At 43.1% G+C, this 16,577-nt stretch overlaps 1 protein-coding gene across 3 annotated transcripts in view; it reads left to right on the top strand.

Moving 5' to 3' along the window:
* The first annotated feature begins 4,965 nt into the window (after nucleotides 1–4,965).
* The window catches only part of MYLK2 (myosin light chain kinase 2), a 62,654-nt gene continuing 51,042 nt past the window's right edge, over nucleotides 4,966–16,577 (top strand). The window contains exon 1 of one of the 3 annotated variants that reach the window (XM_077253069.1): nucleotides 4,966–5,056. The gene's annotated coding sequence lies outside the window, so the exon portion shown is untranslated. Of the gene's footprint in view, nucleotides 5,057–5,974; nucleotides 6,091–16,577 lie in introns of those variants that run through there. The other 2 variants (XM_077253072.1, XM_077253070.1) reach the window with 2 other exon arrangements.

The raw sequence follows: 16,577 nt of genomic DNA, 5'->3' as shown, positions 1-16,577 counted from the left end.
TTTTGAGCATCCCCTTTCCAGGTTTTAAGCCAAAGTGCATGACGGGCAGCATTCGAAAGACCAGCCGATCTTGCTGCTAACTTCAAAGAGTCTACCGACGCGTCTGCTAGGTAGGCTACCCCCTCACGGATCTGAGACAAGGAGTCTAAGGGTACGTTCACACAGGACTTTTTTGCTGCTTTTTTTTATGCTAATTTTCAGCTGCTTTTTACAGTACCAGTAAAGCCTATGAGATTTCAGAAATCTCATGCACACACGTTGGTTTTTTGTTTGATCAGTTTTTTCTGCTTTGCTGCTTTTTTTGGACATAGGGCATGTCACTTCTTTCAGCGTTTTTGCTGCGTTTTTGCAGCGTTTTTTCACCCATTGACTTGAATGGGTGATGAAAAAACGCTGAAAAAACGCATGTAGCATTATTTGCTGCTTTTTTTGTGCAGAAAATCATGGCCAGCAGGAAGGGATCTCACAGCCAAGAGCTTAGGGGTGTGGTTAGTGAGGTGTGAAGAGCCATTGTGAGGTGTCCTGATAGTGATGTATTGTGAGGGAGTTTCTGGTAGTGAGGTGTGAAGAGCCATTGTGAGCCATTGTGAGGTGTGAGGAGCCATTGTGAGGTGTCCTGATTGTGATCTATTGTGAGGGAGTTTCTGGTAGTGAGGTGTTAGCCATGTCTTGGTATAGGAGGATGGGCATTAATGTTTCCCAACTAATCATGGAGGTAATATTTTTTTAAATTTGTGATATATCTATCTATCCGATTGTTTGCAATGGTACACTTTGCGATGCTCATGTGCTGTTATGTACATGTTCATGTGTTCTGCATGTGTATGTCTGTATCTTCCTTGTCATGAATGTTGGCTTCATTTCATCTAGCATTTGGTAATTACTTTTTCATTTATTTTTGCAAGGTGGAAACAATGCCTGTAATTTGGGATTTAGCTTGCCCAAACTACAGTGATCGTCAAAAAAAGGCAGATGCATGGCATGTAATCTGCCGTAAATTGTTCCCCCGCTGGGATGAAGGCGATGCTAAGCTCCACTGGGAGATTGGTAAATAAAAAACTTAACATATGTCCTTTTCTAACAAATTAAATGACCAGGTAGTAGGTAAATACTAGTGATGTGAACGTGCTCTGATAACGTGTTATGTGAGCGTGCTTGAGTACTAACTGAGTGTCTTTGGTGTAGTCATCAAACATGTTTGATTCACCATATACCACAAAAAAACGCACCAAAAAACGCACTAAAAACGCACCTATAAGCAGCTGAAAATTAGCATAAAAAAAGCAGCAAAAAAGTCCTGTGTGAACGTACCCTAAGGCTATGTGCACACGTCAGGATTTTGTCAGGATTTTTCATCAGGTTTTGTAGCCAAAACCAGGAGTGGGTGATAAATGCAGAAGTGGTGCATATGTTTCTATTATACTTTTCCTCTAATTGTTCCACTCCTGGTTTTAGCTACAAATCCTGAGGAAAAATCCTGACAAAATCCTGACGTGTGCACATAGCCTTAGGGTATGTGTCCACGTTCAGGATTTGGTCAGGATTTTTCATCAGTATTTGTAAGCCAAAACCAGGAGTGGAACAATTAGAGGAAAAGTATGATAGAAACATATGCTCCACTTTTTCATTTATCACCCACTCCTGGTTTTGGCTTACAAATACTGATGAAAAATCCTGATGCAATCCTGAACGTGGACACATACCCTTAGGCTATGTGCACACGTCAGGATTTTGTCAGGATTTTTCCTCATTACATGGAACGTTTTTTGGTGCCGACGGTCCGCCAAAACACGACGCATCCGTCGCACGACGGATGCGACGTGTGGCAATCCGTCGCAATGCGCCGCTAATGAAAGTCTATGGAGAAAAAATGCATCCTGCGGGCAACTTTGCAGGATGCGTTTTTTTCTCCAAAACGACGCATTGCGACGCAAGTGTGAAAGTAGCCTTATCCAATGTCACCTACCATAGCACTGACCTCAGAGAGAAGAGGTGTAGTGTAAAGCATGGGTTACATAATCCAATCCCTGTCTCATGCATACTGTGTAATGCTGAACTGAAAAGAGCTTGTTTGAAATACTGTAGGCTCTTATGCTAAAGTAGGGTGTTGCTTTTCTCTGGTCCTAGCAGTAGACAGTAGTCTGGATAGTAAGGTTACTTTCAGTTCAGCTGAAGAGACAAAGAGAACACAGTCATGCAGACATAAGAGCTCAAAAAACTCATACAAGTATATAGCAGATACAACATTGTCATATTTTTCAATTATTTTGTACTGTATAGTGTGAAGCAGCAATTTTTGTGGGGGAAAAACTATATTTGCATACAGCTTGATGTTATTAGTTATAGTTTACAGCTAGAAAGAATATTTTTTTTATCTGCAAATGGGCAATATGCATGAATATAGCAATAATGCAATGTACTGGTTTATGACGCAAAAACAATAACAATTACGTGTTTTTTTTTTCATTTTTTTTGTTTATGATCAACCATGTTCACATACCGTATAATTCTACGAAAAAATATAAATTAGCTAAAACATCAAGACTTTTATAGGTCCAGTCAAAAATGAACAAACGTCTTTTATTATTGTTTTACTTAGTTTACTTTTGTTATTTCCTGTAGAAAAATCAGAAAAAAAAAACCATTCCAAAGCATTACTGTTGGATCTCACAATAATAATACATTAAAAATATTAATAAATAACCACAAATTAAACTCAAAAAATAAACTAAAACAAGTCAGTAGTCAAAATGACTACATTCAGTAGTTCTAGTGGGGGTCACGAGTTCAGTAGTTCTAGTGTTAAGAAGACCTATGTCTTCAAGTGGCAGAGAGGCGGACTTTGAGGTGGAAGCTACCGCTGCATCCACTTTAGGGACCTTTACCCACTGGGATAAAAGCTCATCATCAAAGGGGTATCTTCTTTTTGCGGCTGATGGTAAAAAACCCTTATCTTGTTTATCCCATTCTCGTCTAACCAGATCTTTGACTGTATCGACTACTGGAAAAGTTCTGCGATTCTTCTGACGTAATCCAGCAAACATAATCTCCTGGGTGGATCTAGGTTCTTCTCTATTGTCTGTGACACCCATGGTTAACCGAACCGCCTTAACTAATGTTTCCAGATTTTCCATAGAAAAGCACGGTCTTCCTTCCTCATCCGAGGAGGATGGTGATGAAGTGTCTGAACATTCACCCTCCTGCAGAGAGGGGCTAGAATCGGACAACACATCCACACTGGTTTTTCTGTGCCGTCTAGTTTTAAGGCAACATCGGATTTCTTCTCTAATAACCTCCCTTAAATTTGATGTACGGAGGGGAGCTTCCTCATCTAAAGTACAGCAAATACAAGCCTGACACTACTTCTTAATATAGCTGTCTGGCAATGGTTCTGTGCATAATGCACACTGCTTGTGTTTTGCTTTTGACGCTTCTTAACCTATAACAAAGCATAGGAAAACGGAATGATCAGCTACCAGGTGTGGAATCATACACTCACCCAAAGCTGATGAAAGAGTACCGGCTCCGGAGGAGGTGAAGTGCCACGTGACGCTGGGGTGCCTGAAGCCTGAACTCTGCTTCCCACGCGCCACATCACTGCTGCGTGAGCGGCTGACACTGCTCTTTCTCTGCTGCTCAGGCACCTGCAGGTGCTCGGCGTCCCCTACAGAGGACATCTCGGCGCACACTAACCCCTGTTGCGGCTCTGTTTTAAAGAACGCCGCGTGCCTCCTCCTGGCCTCTCCCAGAAGTACTAGAACTACTTCCGAGTCACAAGCGCTCCAGCCTCCCGGATGCGTTCAGCAGCGCCGCGCTTATGCGACCCAGGACGGCACTTTCCCGGCACCTGGGTTCGCACCAACCTTCCTGTCAGACGAGGCGGGGTCTGCGCGCAGTACACCCCAGACGCTGCTTCCAGTGCCCCCGATTTTGCCGTTCTCTCGGAAACCGTGCAGAGGCTTGGTGGACCCGGGTAAGATGCATTAACCTGCAGGCTCCCGCCGTCCGGACAGGAACCCAAACTGGAGAAGCGAGGGGGACCGCCCCTTTTTTAACCTATAGGTTCCTGTCCTGATGGTGGGCGGATCCCCTCTCTCGTAGTGGGTGCTGTCGTGGCGATAGGAAAAAAAAAATCTATAGGAGAAAAATGAGTGTAGAGTTGCCCAACCATTTTTCTGGTTAACGCTGCATTGAGCTTCCTGCCTTATTCCCATCTTTACATTAATGGAGTATTAACATGATATAGTAATGATTGTTGAAATGAGACAGCAGGCGTGATCATTAATGATTTGGTTTAGATACACAGCTCTGCAGATAATATTTAGTACTTGCATCTCCGGTAGACAGTATCACATATGATGGGCTGAGACACACCATCTTGCTTCATCTTATGAAATTTCAGTAATAATATCCAGCCTTTATATAGTGCCAACATATCCTATCACAGTGAGCGTGATCAGACCCCCTTTACTGCTCATCAGCCAGGGGTAGATCAGGATGTCAGCTTCTGCCAATCTAACCCACACCTAGCCAGGAAGCTCTGGAGGTGACTGATGGGCGCTAATGACCTCACACAGCTGTTGCAGTTTGTCCCAGTAATCCATGGGCAGGGTCGCTGGCCCGAGGAGTGGGGTTGTGGACAGGACTCGGTGTACTGGGCCAGCGCGTTAACCCTTAAAATGTCACTCTATTATGAAATCTGCCAGAGGGAGAATGGGTGATTGCAGCAGCATGTGGGTGGACAGTAGAACAGCCTGGCATGGGAACACGACAGGGTGGATGAGGACAGCATTTTAGGACAACACCGTGTCTGTGTATCGTTACATTCCGGCGCTGGAAGAATGGGACGTATCCGTTGAATTGCATCCAAGTGTGACAGGTGCAATCTGTGGTAATAACGCAACACGAAGTGTAAAGGATACTCTGCCCACCCACACAGCATTGTATTCCAAGCGCAGAAATGTCCTCTCAAAATCAGATCAACAACATAGTGGACCAGGGCGATGCATCCTGCACCTCTTCCATGGAAAACCTACATGGACTGCTCTAAATAAAGGTAACAACATGGGACGAGCCAATCAATAATGAAGGACCTGTTGTTTTTAGCATTGGAAAATATGCAGTAGAAATATCTTCCCTGTATTTGTGTGATAGATATCTATCTGTTCATACAGACACACCACACGTTGTAATGCTGTATTTGTATCAATAGGCACATAACTAGATATAGATGGATAAACATGCAATAGATTTGTCAACAGTATCATATGTGTAATTATAAGGGTTGTGTTATCCTGTCTATACAAGTAAGATGGGTACATATGAAATAGTAAGCTGTGGAATGCATGCATAATGATAGGGGTTCTAATATTCCTGGTTATGAGCAGATAGATAAATGGATACGATAGAAAAATATATGGTTTTCAGACAGTTATAAAATAGATTAACTGTTAGTATGTATGTACACTAAGTTATGTAAAAATTAAATGCGAAAGGTAAGTGGAATATTACTAAATGATGACAACTATACTTTAGTGACATGACAACATGTATAAATCATGCCAGGTTTGCCTTGGTTGACCTTTAAGGACGACATTAGCAAGAAAAGTGCTAATATAGCTCTCACCATTTGAAAAATGAATAGTAAAAACCATGTAATTTGTGTTTCTGCTAGAAATGACACATCTGGGGTGACGTGAAACCCCACCGCTGTCCCGTTTCATTTGGTTACTTGTACTAAACATATGGTTCTAAATGGTGAATAACTTCTAATCATGACTCAAATAAGGACGCTGATTAAAAGAAAATGTCATTGTGCCCTTCTCAAGTAGGAAACCCCTCTGACATTCCTCTCATTTCCTTGGTGTCATATTTGAAGGTTCAGGGAGTCCCATCTCTCAGCTCTATGTGGAATCAATACAATTGATGCCAAGTCCAAAGAGGAATGTCTGGACTAATGCCAACATAAAGAAGGCGAAAATCCTGATGTTCTAAACATAGGCTCAGAGTATGGTTATGTCTGTGTTTTTGGAATTTCATTATGGAGATTTCAGCTTAAGTATACATTGAGTAGACAATCTGACTGCAGAGGTATGAGATATTTGTAGAATACGTGCAAGCTGCATTATATTGTAAGAGTGAATCTTTTAACGTGGTGTAACTGGAAAGTTCTATAAGACGATCAATGTGTAAACTGGGTGATAACAGAAAAATAATGGTGTAAATTACATATGGTATTTTTACAACATTATTAGAAGTTAGGGCTCTTAATAAAACTCAGTGTATGTATAGTAAATAAATTTAATTGACAATTTTTAGACTTGGAAAATTCTTTGCACATCACTTTTCTATCTTTTTACTTCTATGACAGGATGTACTGTATGTGAAGTAACTCATACCAGCCAAACAAGAGATCAGCAGTAGATTGCACTGTTTCAGAATTCTTACCCCTCATCGGTATAGAGGAGGGTTCTTGTTGGCTGATTGCTTTAAAATTAAGTTTGTATCTAAGGTATCTCAATGTTCCATGAAAAGACAAAATATGTAGTAGGTAGTGATGAGCGAATATACTCGTTACTTGAGATTTCTCGAGCACGCTCGGGGGTCTTCCGAGTATTCTTCAGTGCTCGGAGATTTAGTTTTTCTTGCCGCAGCTGAATGATTTATATCTGATAGCCAGCATAAGTTCAATGGGGGGGCTGCCTGGTTGCATCCCCATGAACCATGATAAGAAGAAATATCCTCTTGCAGCCACATCTTATTTGTTGATTAATTTAGACCAGTGCGTCTCAAACTTTAAAGCTAGCCTTGCCAGTAAAGCGTTGCCTAGTTGTTAGGCTTCATTTGGGGGGGGCAGTGGATGGGTTTTCCACCTTCCCAGACATTATTTTTTTTTCCTATGTAAATGCTTTTTTTTTTTTTTTTTTTTTTTTTTGCTGAAAGTGAAGGTTTTTGTTTATTTGGGTTTCATTAAATTTTTTTTGCATTTTTTTGCCTTCTATAGCTTTTGTGTTGCAGTCTATGGCTGGTTGCACAATGGATTATCTGAAAATCAATCAGTGAGCTAATTCTGATTCATTCCAAGGCTAGGGTCACAGAACCATTTTTCTTTTATCCAAGAAAATCCGTCCATGCTAATCATTCTCACCAGAGTGTGATCACAATGTGATCTGATTTTCTCAAATGTGGAGAATTCAAAATATAATAATTCTCCCTTTTCTCCCTTCAACATGTTCATAAAAATCTGACCACATCCAAATGCCATAGACTTCAATGGGCAAGTGTCATCCGATTATCGGAGGCAAAAAAATCGTACTTGGGCACAGCCCGATAGAATAAGGGTATGACTCCACGATCAGGATGGCCGGCGGTATCGCCGCAGCGGTGAAGCCGCTCGGCGCTAAGCCCCGCCCCCTTAATGGGACGCGATCATGCCGGATGTGTTAACTCTTCACATCCGGGATGATCGCTCTGTCCCATAGGGCCCTGTGATATGCCTTGCGGGGACGCTGCGTCCCCGCAAGGTGTACGGACATGCTGCGATCTGAAAAGACGCGCAGCATGTCCGTAGTCGCAGGGCCGCCGCGTGCGGGTTTCCACGCATAGTGGAGACGGGATTTCATCAAATCCCCTCCACTATGCTGGAACATCTGGACGCTGCTTGTTTGACGTTGCAGCGCTGCGCAGCGTCAAACAAGCAGCGTTTCCTGAACGTGGAAACATACCCTAACTTGGAGACAAAACCACAGATAGCACTTGTCCGACTTTTAAGGATTGTGTGCATGGGTCCTAAATCTTGCCTATCTTTTTTTTTTTTTAGCTCCTCTCAGCTGATTTGCGACCCCAGAACACATCAAAATTAAATGTGCTGGGAAACAAAAGGCCAATAAATGCCAAACTGTGCAATGTTTTTAATTGGATCAAATTGCATAAAATAATATTTTTAACCTCTAGTACATCCATCTAAATAAAAAGTAATGTCAGAGGTGGAAAACCTCTTCAAACAGTTTTTGCTCTTTAAAGAGACCCGGTCATCAGTGTTATACATAATAAACTAAAGACATTGTCATAATGGTGCTGGTATACTGATTTAATACATACTTTCAGTGAATAAATCAGTAGCCTGGCTTTTATAAAATCATTATTTTGAAGTTTTGGTCTTGGTCTTCAGCTTTGTCATGGCCCCGCTGCTGTCTGTCTATCTTACTTATTTAACCCCTTCATGACCCAGCCTATTTTGGCCTTAATGACCTGGCCGTTTTTTGCAATTCTGACCAGTGTCCCTTTATGAGGTAATAACTCAGGAACGCTTCAACGGATCCTAGCGATTCTGAGATTTTTTTTTCGTGACATATTGGGCTTCATGTTAGAGGTAAATTTAGGTCGATAATTTCTGAGTTTATTTGTGAAAAAAACCGGAAATTTGGCGAAAATTTTGAAAATTTCGCAATTTTCACATTTTGAATTTTTATTCTGTTAAACCAGAGAGTTATGTGACACAAAATAGTTAATAAATAACATTTCCCACATGTCTACTTTACATCAGCACAATTTTGGAAACAAATTTTTTTTTTGCTAGGAAGTTATAAGGGTTAAAATTTGACCAGTGATTTCTCATTTTTACAACAAAATTTACAAAAACATTTTTTTTAGGGACCACCTCACATTTGAAGTCATTTTGAGGGTTCTATATGGCTGAAAATAGCCAAAAGTGACACCATTCTAAAAACTGCACCCCTCAAGGTGCTCAAAACCACATTCAAGAAGTTTATTAACCCTTCAGGTGTTTCACAGCAGCAGAAGCAACATGGAAGTAAAAAATGAACATTTAACTTTTTAGTCACAAAAATTATCTTTTAGCAACAATTTTTTTATTTTTCCAAGGGTAAAAGGAGAAACTGGACCACAAACGTTGTTGTCCAATTTGTCCTGAGTACGCTGATACCTGATATGTGGAGGTAAACCACTGTTTGGGCGCACGGCAGGGCTCGGAAGGGAAGGAGCGCCATTTGACTTTTTGAATGAAAAATTGGCTCCAATCTTTAGCGGACACCATGTCGCGTTTGGAGAGCCCCCGTGTGCCTAAACATTGGAGCTCCCCCACAAGTGACCCCATTTTGGAAACTAGACCCCCCAAGGAACTTATCTAGAAGCATAGTGAGCACTTTAAACCCTCAGGTGCTTCACAAATTGATCCGTAAATATGAAAAAGTACTTTTTTTTCACACAAAATTTCCTTTAGCCTCAATTTTTTCATTTTCACATGGGCAACAGGATAAAATGGATCCTAAAATTTGTTGGGCAATTTCTCCTGAGTACGCTGATACCTCATATGTGGGGGTAAACCACTGTTTGGGTGCACGGGAAGGCTCGGAAGGGGAGGCGCGCCATTTGACTTTTTGAATGGAAAATTAGCTCCAATCATTAGCGGACACCATGTCGCGTTTGGAGAGCCCCTGTGTGCCTAAACATTGGAGCTCCCCTACAAGTGACCCCATTTTGGAAACTAAACCCCCCAAGCAACTTATCTAGATGCATAGTGAGCACTTAAAACCCCCAGGTGCTTCACAGAAGTTTACAACGCAGAGCCGTGAAAATAAAAAATAATTTTTCTTTCCTCAAAAACGATTTTTGGCCCGGAATTTTTTATTTTCCCAAGGGTAATAGGAGAAATTGGACCCCAAATGTTGTTGTCTAGTTTGTCCTGAGTACGATGATACCCCATATGTGGGGGTAAACCACTGTTTGGGCGCACGGCAGGGCTCGGAAGGGAAGGCACGCCATTTGGCTTTTTGAATGGAAAATTAGCTCCAATCATTAGCGGACACCATGTCGCGTTTGGAGAGCCCCTGTGTGCCTAAACATTGGAGCTACCGCACAAGTGACCCCATTTTGGAAACTAGACCTCCCAAGGAACTAATCTAGATGTGTGGTGAGCACTTTGAACCCCCAAGTGCTTCACAGAAGTTTATAACGCAGAGCCATGAAAATAAAAAATAATTTTTCTTTTCTCAAAAATGATTTTTTAGCCCACAATTTTTTATTTTCCCAAGGGTAACAGGAGAAATTGGACCCCAAAAGTTGTTGTCCAGTTTCTCCTGAGTACGCTGATACCCCATATGTGGGGGTAAACCACTGTTTTGGCACACGTCGGGGTTCGGAAGGGAAGTAGTGACGTTTTGAAATGCAGACTTTGATGGAATGCTCTGCGGGTGTCAGGTTGCATTTGCAGAGCCCCGGATGTGCCTAAACAGTAGGAACTCCCCACAAGTGACCCCATTTTGGAAACTAGACCCCCAAGGGAACTTATCTAGTTGTGTGTTGAGCACTTTGAACCCCCAAGTGCTTCACAGAAGTTTATAACGCAGAGCCGTGAAAATAATAAATGTGTTTCCTTTCCTCAAAAATATTTTTTTAGCCCAGAATTTTTTAATTTTCCCAAGGGTAACAGGAGAAATTTGACCCAAAAGTTGTTGACCAGTTTCTCCTGAGTACGCTGATACCCCATATGTGGGGGTAAACCACTGTTTGGGCAGATGCCGGGGCTCGGAAGGGAAGTAGTGACGTTTTGGAATGCAGACTTTGATGGATTGGTCTGCAGGCATCATGTTACGTTTGCAGAGCCCCTGATGTGCCTAAACAGTAGAAACCCCCACAAATGACCCCATTTTGGAAACTAGACCCCCCAAGGAACTTATCTAGATGTGTGGTGAGCACGTTCAACCCCCAAGTGCTTCACAGAAGTTTACAACGCAGAGCCGTGAAAATAAAAAATTATTTTTCTTTCCTCAAAAAAGATGTTTTAGCAAGCAATTTTTTTATTTTACAAGGGTAACAGGAGAAATTGGACCCCAATATTTGTTGCCCAGTTTGTTGTGAGTACGCTGATACCCCATATGTGGGGGTAAACCACTGTTTGGGCGCACGTCAGGGCTCGGAAGGGAAGTAGTGACATTTGAAATGCAGACTTTGATGGAATGGTCTGCGGGCGTCACGTTGCATTTGCAGAACCCCTGATGTGCCTAAACAGTAGAAACACCCCACAAGTGACCCCATTTTGGAAACTAGACCCCCCAAGGAACTTATCTAGATGTGTGATGAGCACTTTGAACCCCCAAGTGCTTCACAGAAGTTTATAACGCAGAGCCGTGAAAATAAAAATTAATTGTTCTTTACTCAAAAATTATGTTTTAGCAAGTAATTTTTTTATTTTTGCAAGGGTAACAGGGGAAATTGGACCTCAACAGTTGTTGCCCAGTTTGTCCTGAGTACGCTGGTACCCCATATGTTGGGGTAAACCACTGTTTGGGTGCACATTGGGGCTTGGAAGGGAGGGAGCACCATTTGACTTTTTGAACGCAAGATTGGCTGGAATCAATGGTGGTGCCATGTTGCGTTTGGAGACCCCTGATTTGCCCAAACAGTGGAAACCCCTCAATTCTAACTTCAACACTAACCCCAACACACCCCTAACCCTAATCCCAACTGTAGCCCTAACCCTAATCACAACCCTAACCCCAACACACCCCTAACCACAACCCTAACCCCAACACACCCGTAACCCTAATCCCAACCCTAATCCTAACCCTAATCCCAACTCTAACCCTAATCCCAACCCTAACCACAACTGTAACCCCAACACACTCCTAACCCTATCCGTAACCCTAACCACAAGCCTAATCTTAACCCTATTTCCAACCCTAGCCCTAATTCCAACCCTAACTCTAATTCCAACCCTAACCCTAAGGCTATGTGCCCACGTTGCGGATTCGTGTGAGATTTTTCCGCACGATTTTTGAAAAATCTGCAGGCAAAAGGCACTGCGTTTTACCTGCAGATTTACAGCGGATTTCCAGTGTTTTTTTGTGCGGATTTCACCTGCGGATTCCTATTGAGGAACAGGTGTACAACGCTGTGGAATCCGCACAAAGAATTGACATGCTGCGGAAAATACAACGCAGCATTTCCGCACGGAATTTTCCGCACCATGGGCACAGCGGATTTGGTTTTCCATAGGTGTACATGGTACTGTAAACCTGATGGAAAACTGCTACGTATTCGCAGCGGCCAATCCGCTGCGGATCCGCGGCCAATCCGCTGCGGATCCGAGGCCAATCCGCTGCGGATCCGCAGCCAAATCCGCACTGTGTGCACATGCCCTAACCCTACCCCTAACCCTAACCCTACCCCTAGTTCTAACCCTAACCCTAGTGGAAAAAGAAAAAAAAATATTTTCTTTTTTTTATTATTGTCCCTACCTATGGGGGTGATAAAGGGGGGGTCATTTACTATTTTTTTTATTTTGATCACTGTGATAGGTTTTATCACAGTGACCAAATTATATCTGGAACGAATCTGCCGCCCGGCAGATTCGGCGGGCGCACTGCGCATGCGCCCGCCATTTTGGAAGATGGCGGCGCCCATGGAGAAGACGGATGGACACCGGGAGCCTCGGTAAGTATAAGGGGGTGGAGATCGGGGCACGGGGGGGCGTCGGAGCATGGGGGGGTGGCATAGGAGCACGTGGGGAGCGGACAGGAGGACGGGGGAGCGGAGCACAAGACGGAGGGGAGCGGACCACAGATCGGTGGCTTGGGGGGGCGATCGGTGGGGTGGGGGGGTCACATCAGTGTTTCCAGCCATGGCCGATGATATTGCAGCATCGGCCATGGCTGGATTGTAATATTTCACCAGTTTTTTAGGTGAAATATTACAAATCGCTCTGATTGGCAGTTTCACTTTCAACAGCCAATCAGAGCGATCGTAGCCATGGGGGGGTGAAGCCACCCCCCCTGGGCTGAAGTACCACTCCCCCTGTCCCTGCAGATCGGGTGAAATTGGAGTTAACCCTTTCACCCGATCTGCAGGGACGCGATCATTCCATGACGCCACATAGGCGTCATCGGTCGGATTGGCACGGGTTTTCATGACGCCTACGTGGCGTCAAAGGTCGGGAAGGGGTTAAATTCCACACGTCTCCGTCCTAGCCACGGGCACACTTATGCAGATTCATCTCAAGATGGGCTTCAGTAAAATGGCGCTGATAAGGGCACATATGCAGATTGGTCTCCTGGCAGTCTTTGGGAAAATGGCGGCGCCTGCGCAGCTTGAGATCTCGGCTCAATGACCAGCTGAGATCTCAGTCTGTGCATGCACCCAGTGCTGCCATTTTCCTGAACACTGCCAGAAGACCAAAATGCGTGTATGGGTGGTGGACTGCCGCGGTCTCGTTCATACCCATGAAGACATCAATCGCATCAATGTATTGCAATGTGAATAGTGTCTTATGTTTTTTGTAAATATTGCGTCATGTGAATTGTATTATGATATGTGCCTGTATAGTGTAATATGTGTAGTTGACTACAGGGTGAGCTAATGTTTAGGACTAGCCCACTGTGGGAGGGGCTAGTGTGAGGAAGAGTGACTGCTTCCTGCTAGGATGGCAGATAGGGTCTGGAGTGCTGAGTGAGCAGTGCCACTTATGAGGGTGACCCTAAGTGAGAGGAGACCAAACAGGAGGAATAGTAAGATACTGTAGATAAGTGACAGAGTGGCCTTACAGAGACGGGTCCTAGGAGAGAACGCCTAGCCACGAGGCCTTGGGCTTGTGCCAAGGGGCGGTAATGGACTTAAATAGGACTGATTACAGGGGACTAACGAAGGGTCGCAGAGCAGATGATCCAGGGCGCCAATATTGGAAGAAATAGGACGTGGAACCGCTGAACAAATAGAGGAGACTTGTTGATCAAGACTGTAGCGATAAAGCTGGGTGGTGATGAACTAGAGAGAAACATTGCACATAGAGATCCCTGAAGTATTCTGCAGAGGAAGGCTACTATGTGGAAAATGCTTCATGTTGCAAAGGAAATGTTCATAAGACTTTGCACCCGCTATCCCCTGTATACTGTATAATCCTTAGCAAGTTACGTTTAGTAAAGAGTTTAATTTTTGAACAGTGGTCTCACTCTCCCTCATTGAACTGTGAAACGTCTGGTCCTAGCAAACCAGCAACATCGGTTATACGTGGCCTGCATGGCCGTAATGCCCCCACAGCTCAAGTCCGCACACCCAGCAACATCTCCACTTTCATGTTATGTGCCGAGTCGCTGAAGACTAGTATCTCACCTGAGGCTACCGCCCCACGTCACATATGCCGTTATATGCCCATCTGCCGTTATCAGTGTCATTTTATTGAAGTCCATCAACAGATCAATCTGCGCAAGCACGTCCGTCAGCTTTGACGGTGCTGATGTGGAATTTAAATAAGGAAGAAGATAGACAGCAAAGGGGCCATGGTAGAACCGAAGACCCTACCCAGAGGCAGGCCCCAATGCACGGAGACCAAAATTTCTAATGATGATTTTATAAAAGTCAGGCTACTGAAAGTATGTATTAAATCAGTATACCAGCACCAATCTGGCAATGCATTTAGTTTAATGTATGTATAACCTTGCCAGGTTCTCTTCAATCTGAGAATGGCATAATATAGGACAAGAGAGCCTGATTACAGGGATGTGTCACTTATTAGTCTGTATGATGTAGTTTCAATACATTCAGTGTTTTATCAGCAGGAGATTATTACTACCTGACTAGGTCTCAGGTGCAGACCAATCTTGCTAATCTGTGTAACCCCATCAACACCACTGATTGGCAACTCGCTGACAATGCACTGTATATACAGGAAGTTGCCAATCAGTGGTGTGGGTGGGGTTATACAGGGCTCACCATTCTGAGCACTACAACATAGAATCTGTTTTCCCTGCTGTATATCTAAGCTGCCAATAAGTGACACATTGCTGGCTGTCTAACCATACATCATGCTGCCTCCAGGTTACACAGCAAAAAACTGCAGACAGGTTCCCTTTAAGCTATATAGTTTGGTTTACCTATGTTTAATAATTATTCTAATGTCACAAAGAGTTTTTGATCATTAACTGGTGAGACCATGTTACTACTCTCCTCACTTACAGTGGCATGTAAAAGTTTGGCCCCCCTGGTCTTAATTACGGTTATTGTGAAAGTTAAGCCAGTTGAAGGTGAAATGATCTCTAAAAGGGCTAAAGTTCACACATTTCCTTTGTATTTCAGGCAAAAAAATACATATTTTCATCTTTTAAATTTTAAAAATTACAAAAAATAAAATGGACTGGTGCAAAAGTTTGGGCACCCTGGATAGTTAGTACCTAGTATCACCCCCTTTTGCAAGTATCACCGGTTGTAAACACTTCTTGTAGCCAGCCAAGAGTCTTTCAATTCTTGTGTGAGGGATTTTCATCCATTCTTCATTGGTGAATTCTTCAAGTTCTGTGAGATTCCTGGGTCGTCTTAGGCTGCCGTCACACTATCCGTATTTGGTCAGTATTTTACCTCAGTATTTGTAGCCAAAACCAGGAGTGGGTGATAAATACAGAATTGGTGCATATGTTTCTATTATACTTTTCCTCTAATTGTTCCACTCCTGGTTTTGGCTTACAAATAAATACTGATGTAAAATACCAAATACTGCTAGTGTGACGGCAGCCTTACATGCACTTCTATTTTGAGGTCTTGCCATAGATTTTCAGTGATGATCAGATCAAGGGACCATGAGGTCCACTGTAAAACCTTCAGCTTTCGCCTTTTGAGGTAGTCTCTTGTGGATTTTGATGTGTGTTTCGGATCATCCATTTGTAGAAACCATCATCTTTTCAACATCAGCTTTTTTTACAGATAGTATTGTGTTTGCATCAAGAATTTGTTGAAATTTCAATGAATCCATTCTTCCCTCTACCTGTGAAATGTTCTCTGTGCCATTGGCTGCAGCACAACCCCAAAGCATGATTGATCCACCCCCATGCTTAATGGTTGGTGGTTTTCTCCATACACACCTTTGATCACTGTGGTCAAAGAGTTCTATTTTAACCTCATCTCGGTCCACAGGACTTGCTTCCAAAATGCATCAGGCTTGTTTAGATGTACTTTTGCATACTTCTGATGCTGAATTTTATGGTGAAGACTCAGGAGAGGTTTTCTTCTGATGACTCTTCCATGAAGGCTATATGTGTGTAGGCGTCTCTGAATATTAGAACAATGTAACACAACTCCAGAGTCTGCTAAATCTTTGTGAAGTTCTTTTGCAGTCAAGCAGGGATTCTGATTTGCCTCTCTAGCAATCCCATGAGCAGCTCTCACTGAAATTTTGCTTGGTATTCCAGACCTTATTTTGACCTCCACTGTTCCTGTTAACTGCCATTTCTTAATTACATTTCATATTGAGGAAAGGGCAACTTGAAAACGGTTTGCGATCTTCTTATAGTCTTCTCCTGCATTGTGGGCCTCCACCCTTTTCTGAGTGCTAGGCAGCTGCTTAGAAGAACCCATGGCTTTTGTTTTTTGACACAAGGTTAGCGGAGCCTTGGTTTTTATAAAGCTGGGAAATTTGCATCACCTGGCTTTTCCTAACGATGATAGTGAACAAGCCATAACCTCAACAGGCTGACCAAGGTTTCAGACCTTAATTAAAATCACCAAGGGTGCCCAAACTATTACATCTGCCCATTTTCCTTTTTGTAATTTGTAGAATGTAAAAAATTAAAAAA

This window comes from Ranitomeya variabilis, chromosome 4 (assembly GCF_051348905.1).
Source record: "Ranitomeya variabilis isolate aRanVar5 chromosome 4, aRanVar5.hap1, whole genome shotgun sequence".
Lineage (NCBI taxonomy): Eukaryota > Metazoa > Chordata > Amphibia > Anura > Dendrobatidae > Ranitomeya > Ranitomeya variabilis.
Note: the sequence above shows the minus strand (reverse complement) of the source record. Positions and strands in the feature narration are given on the sequence as shown.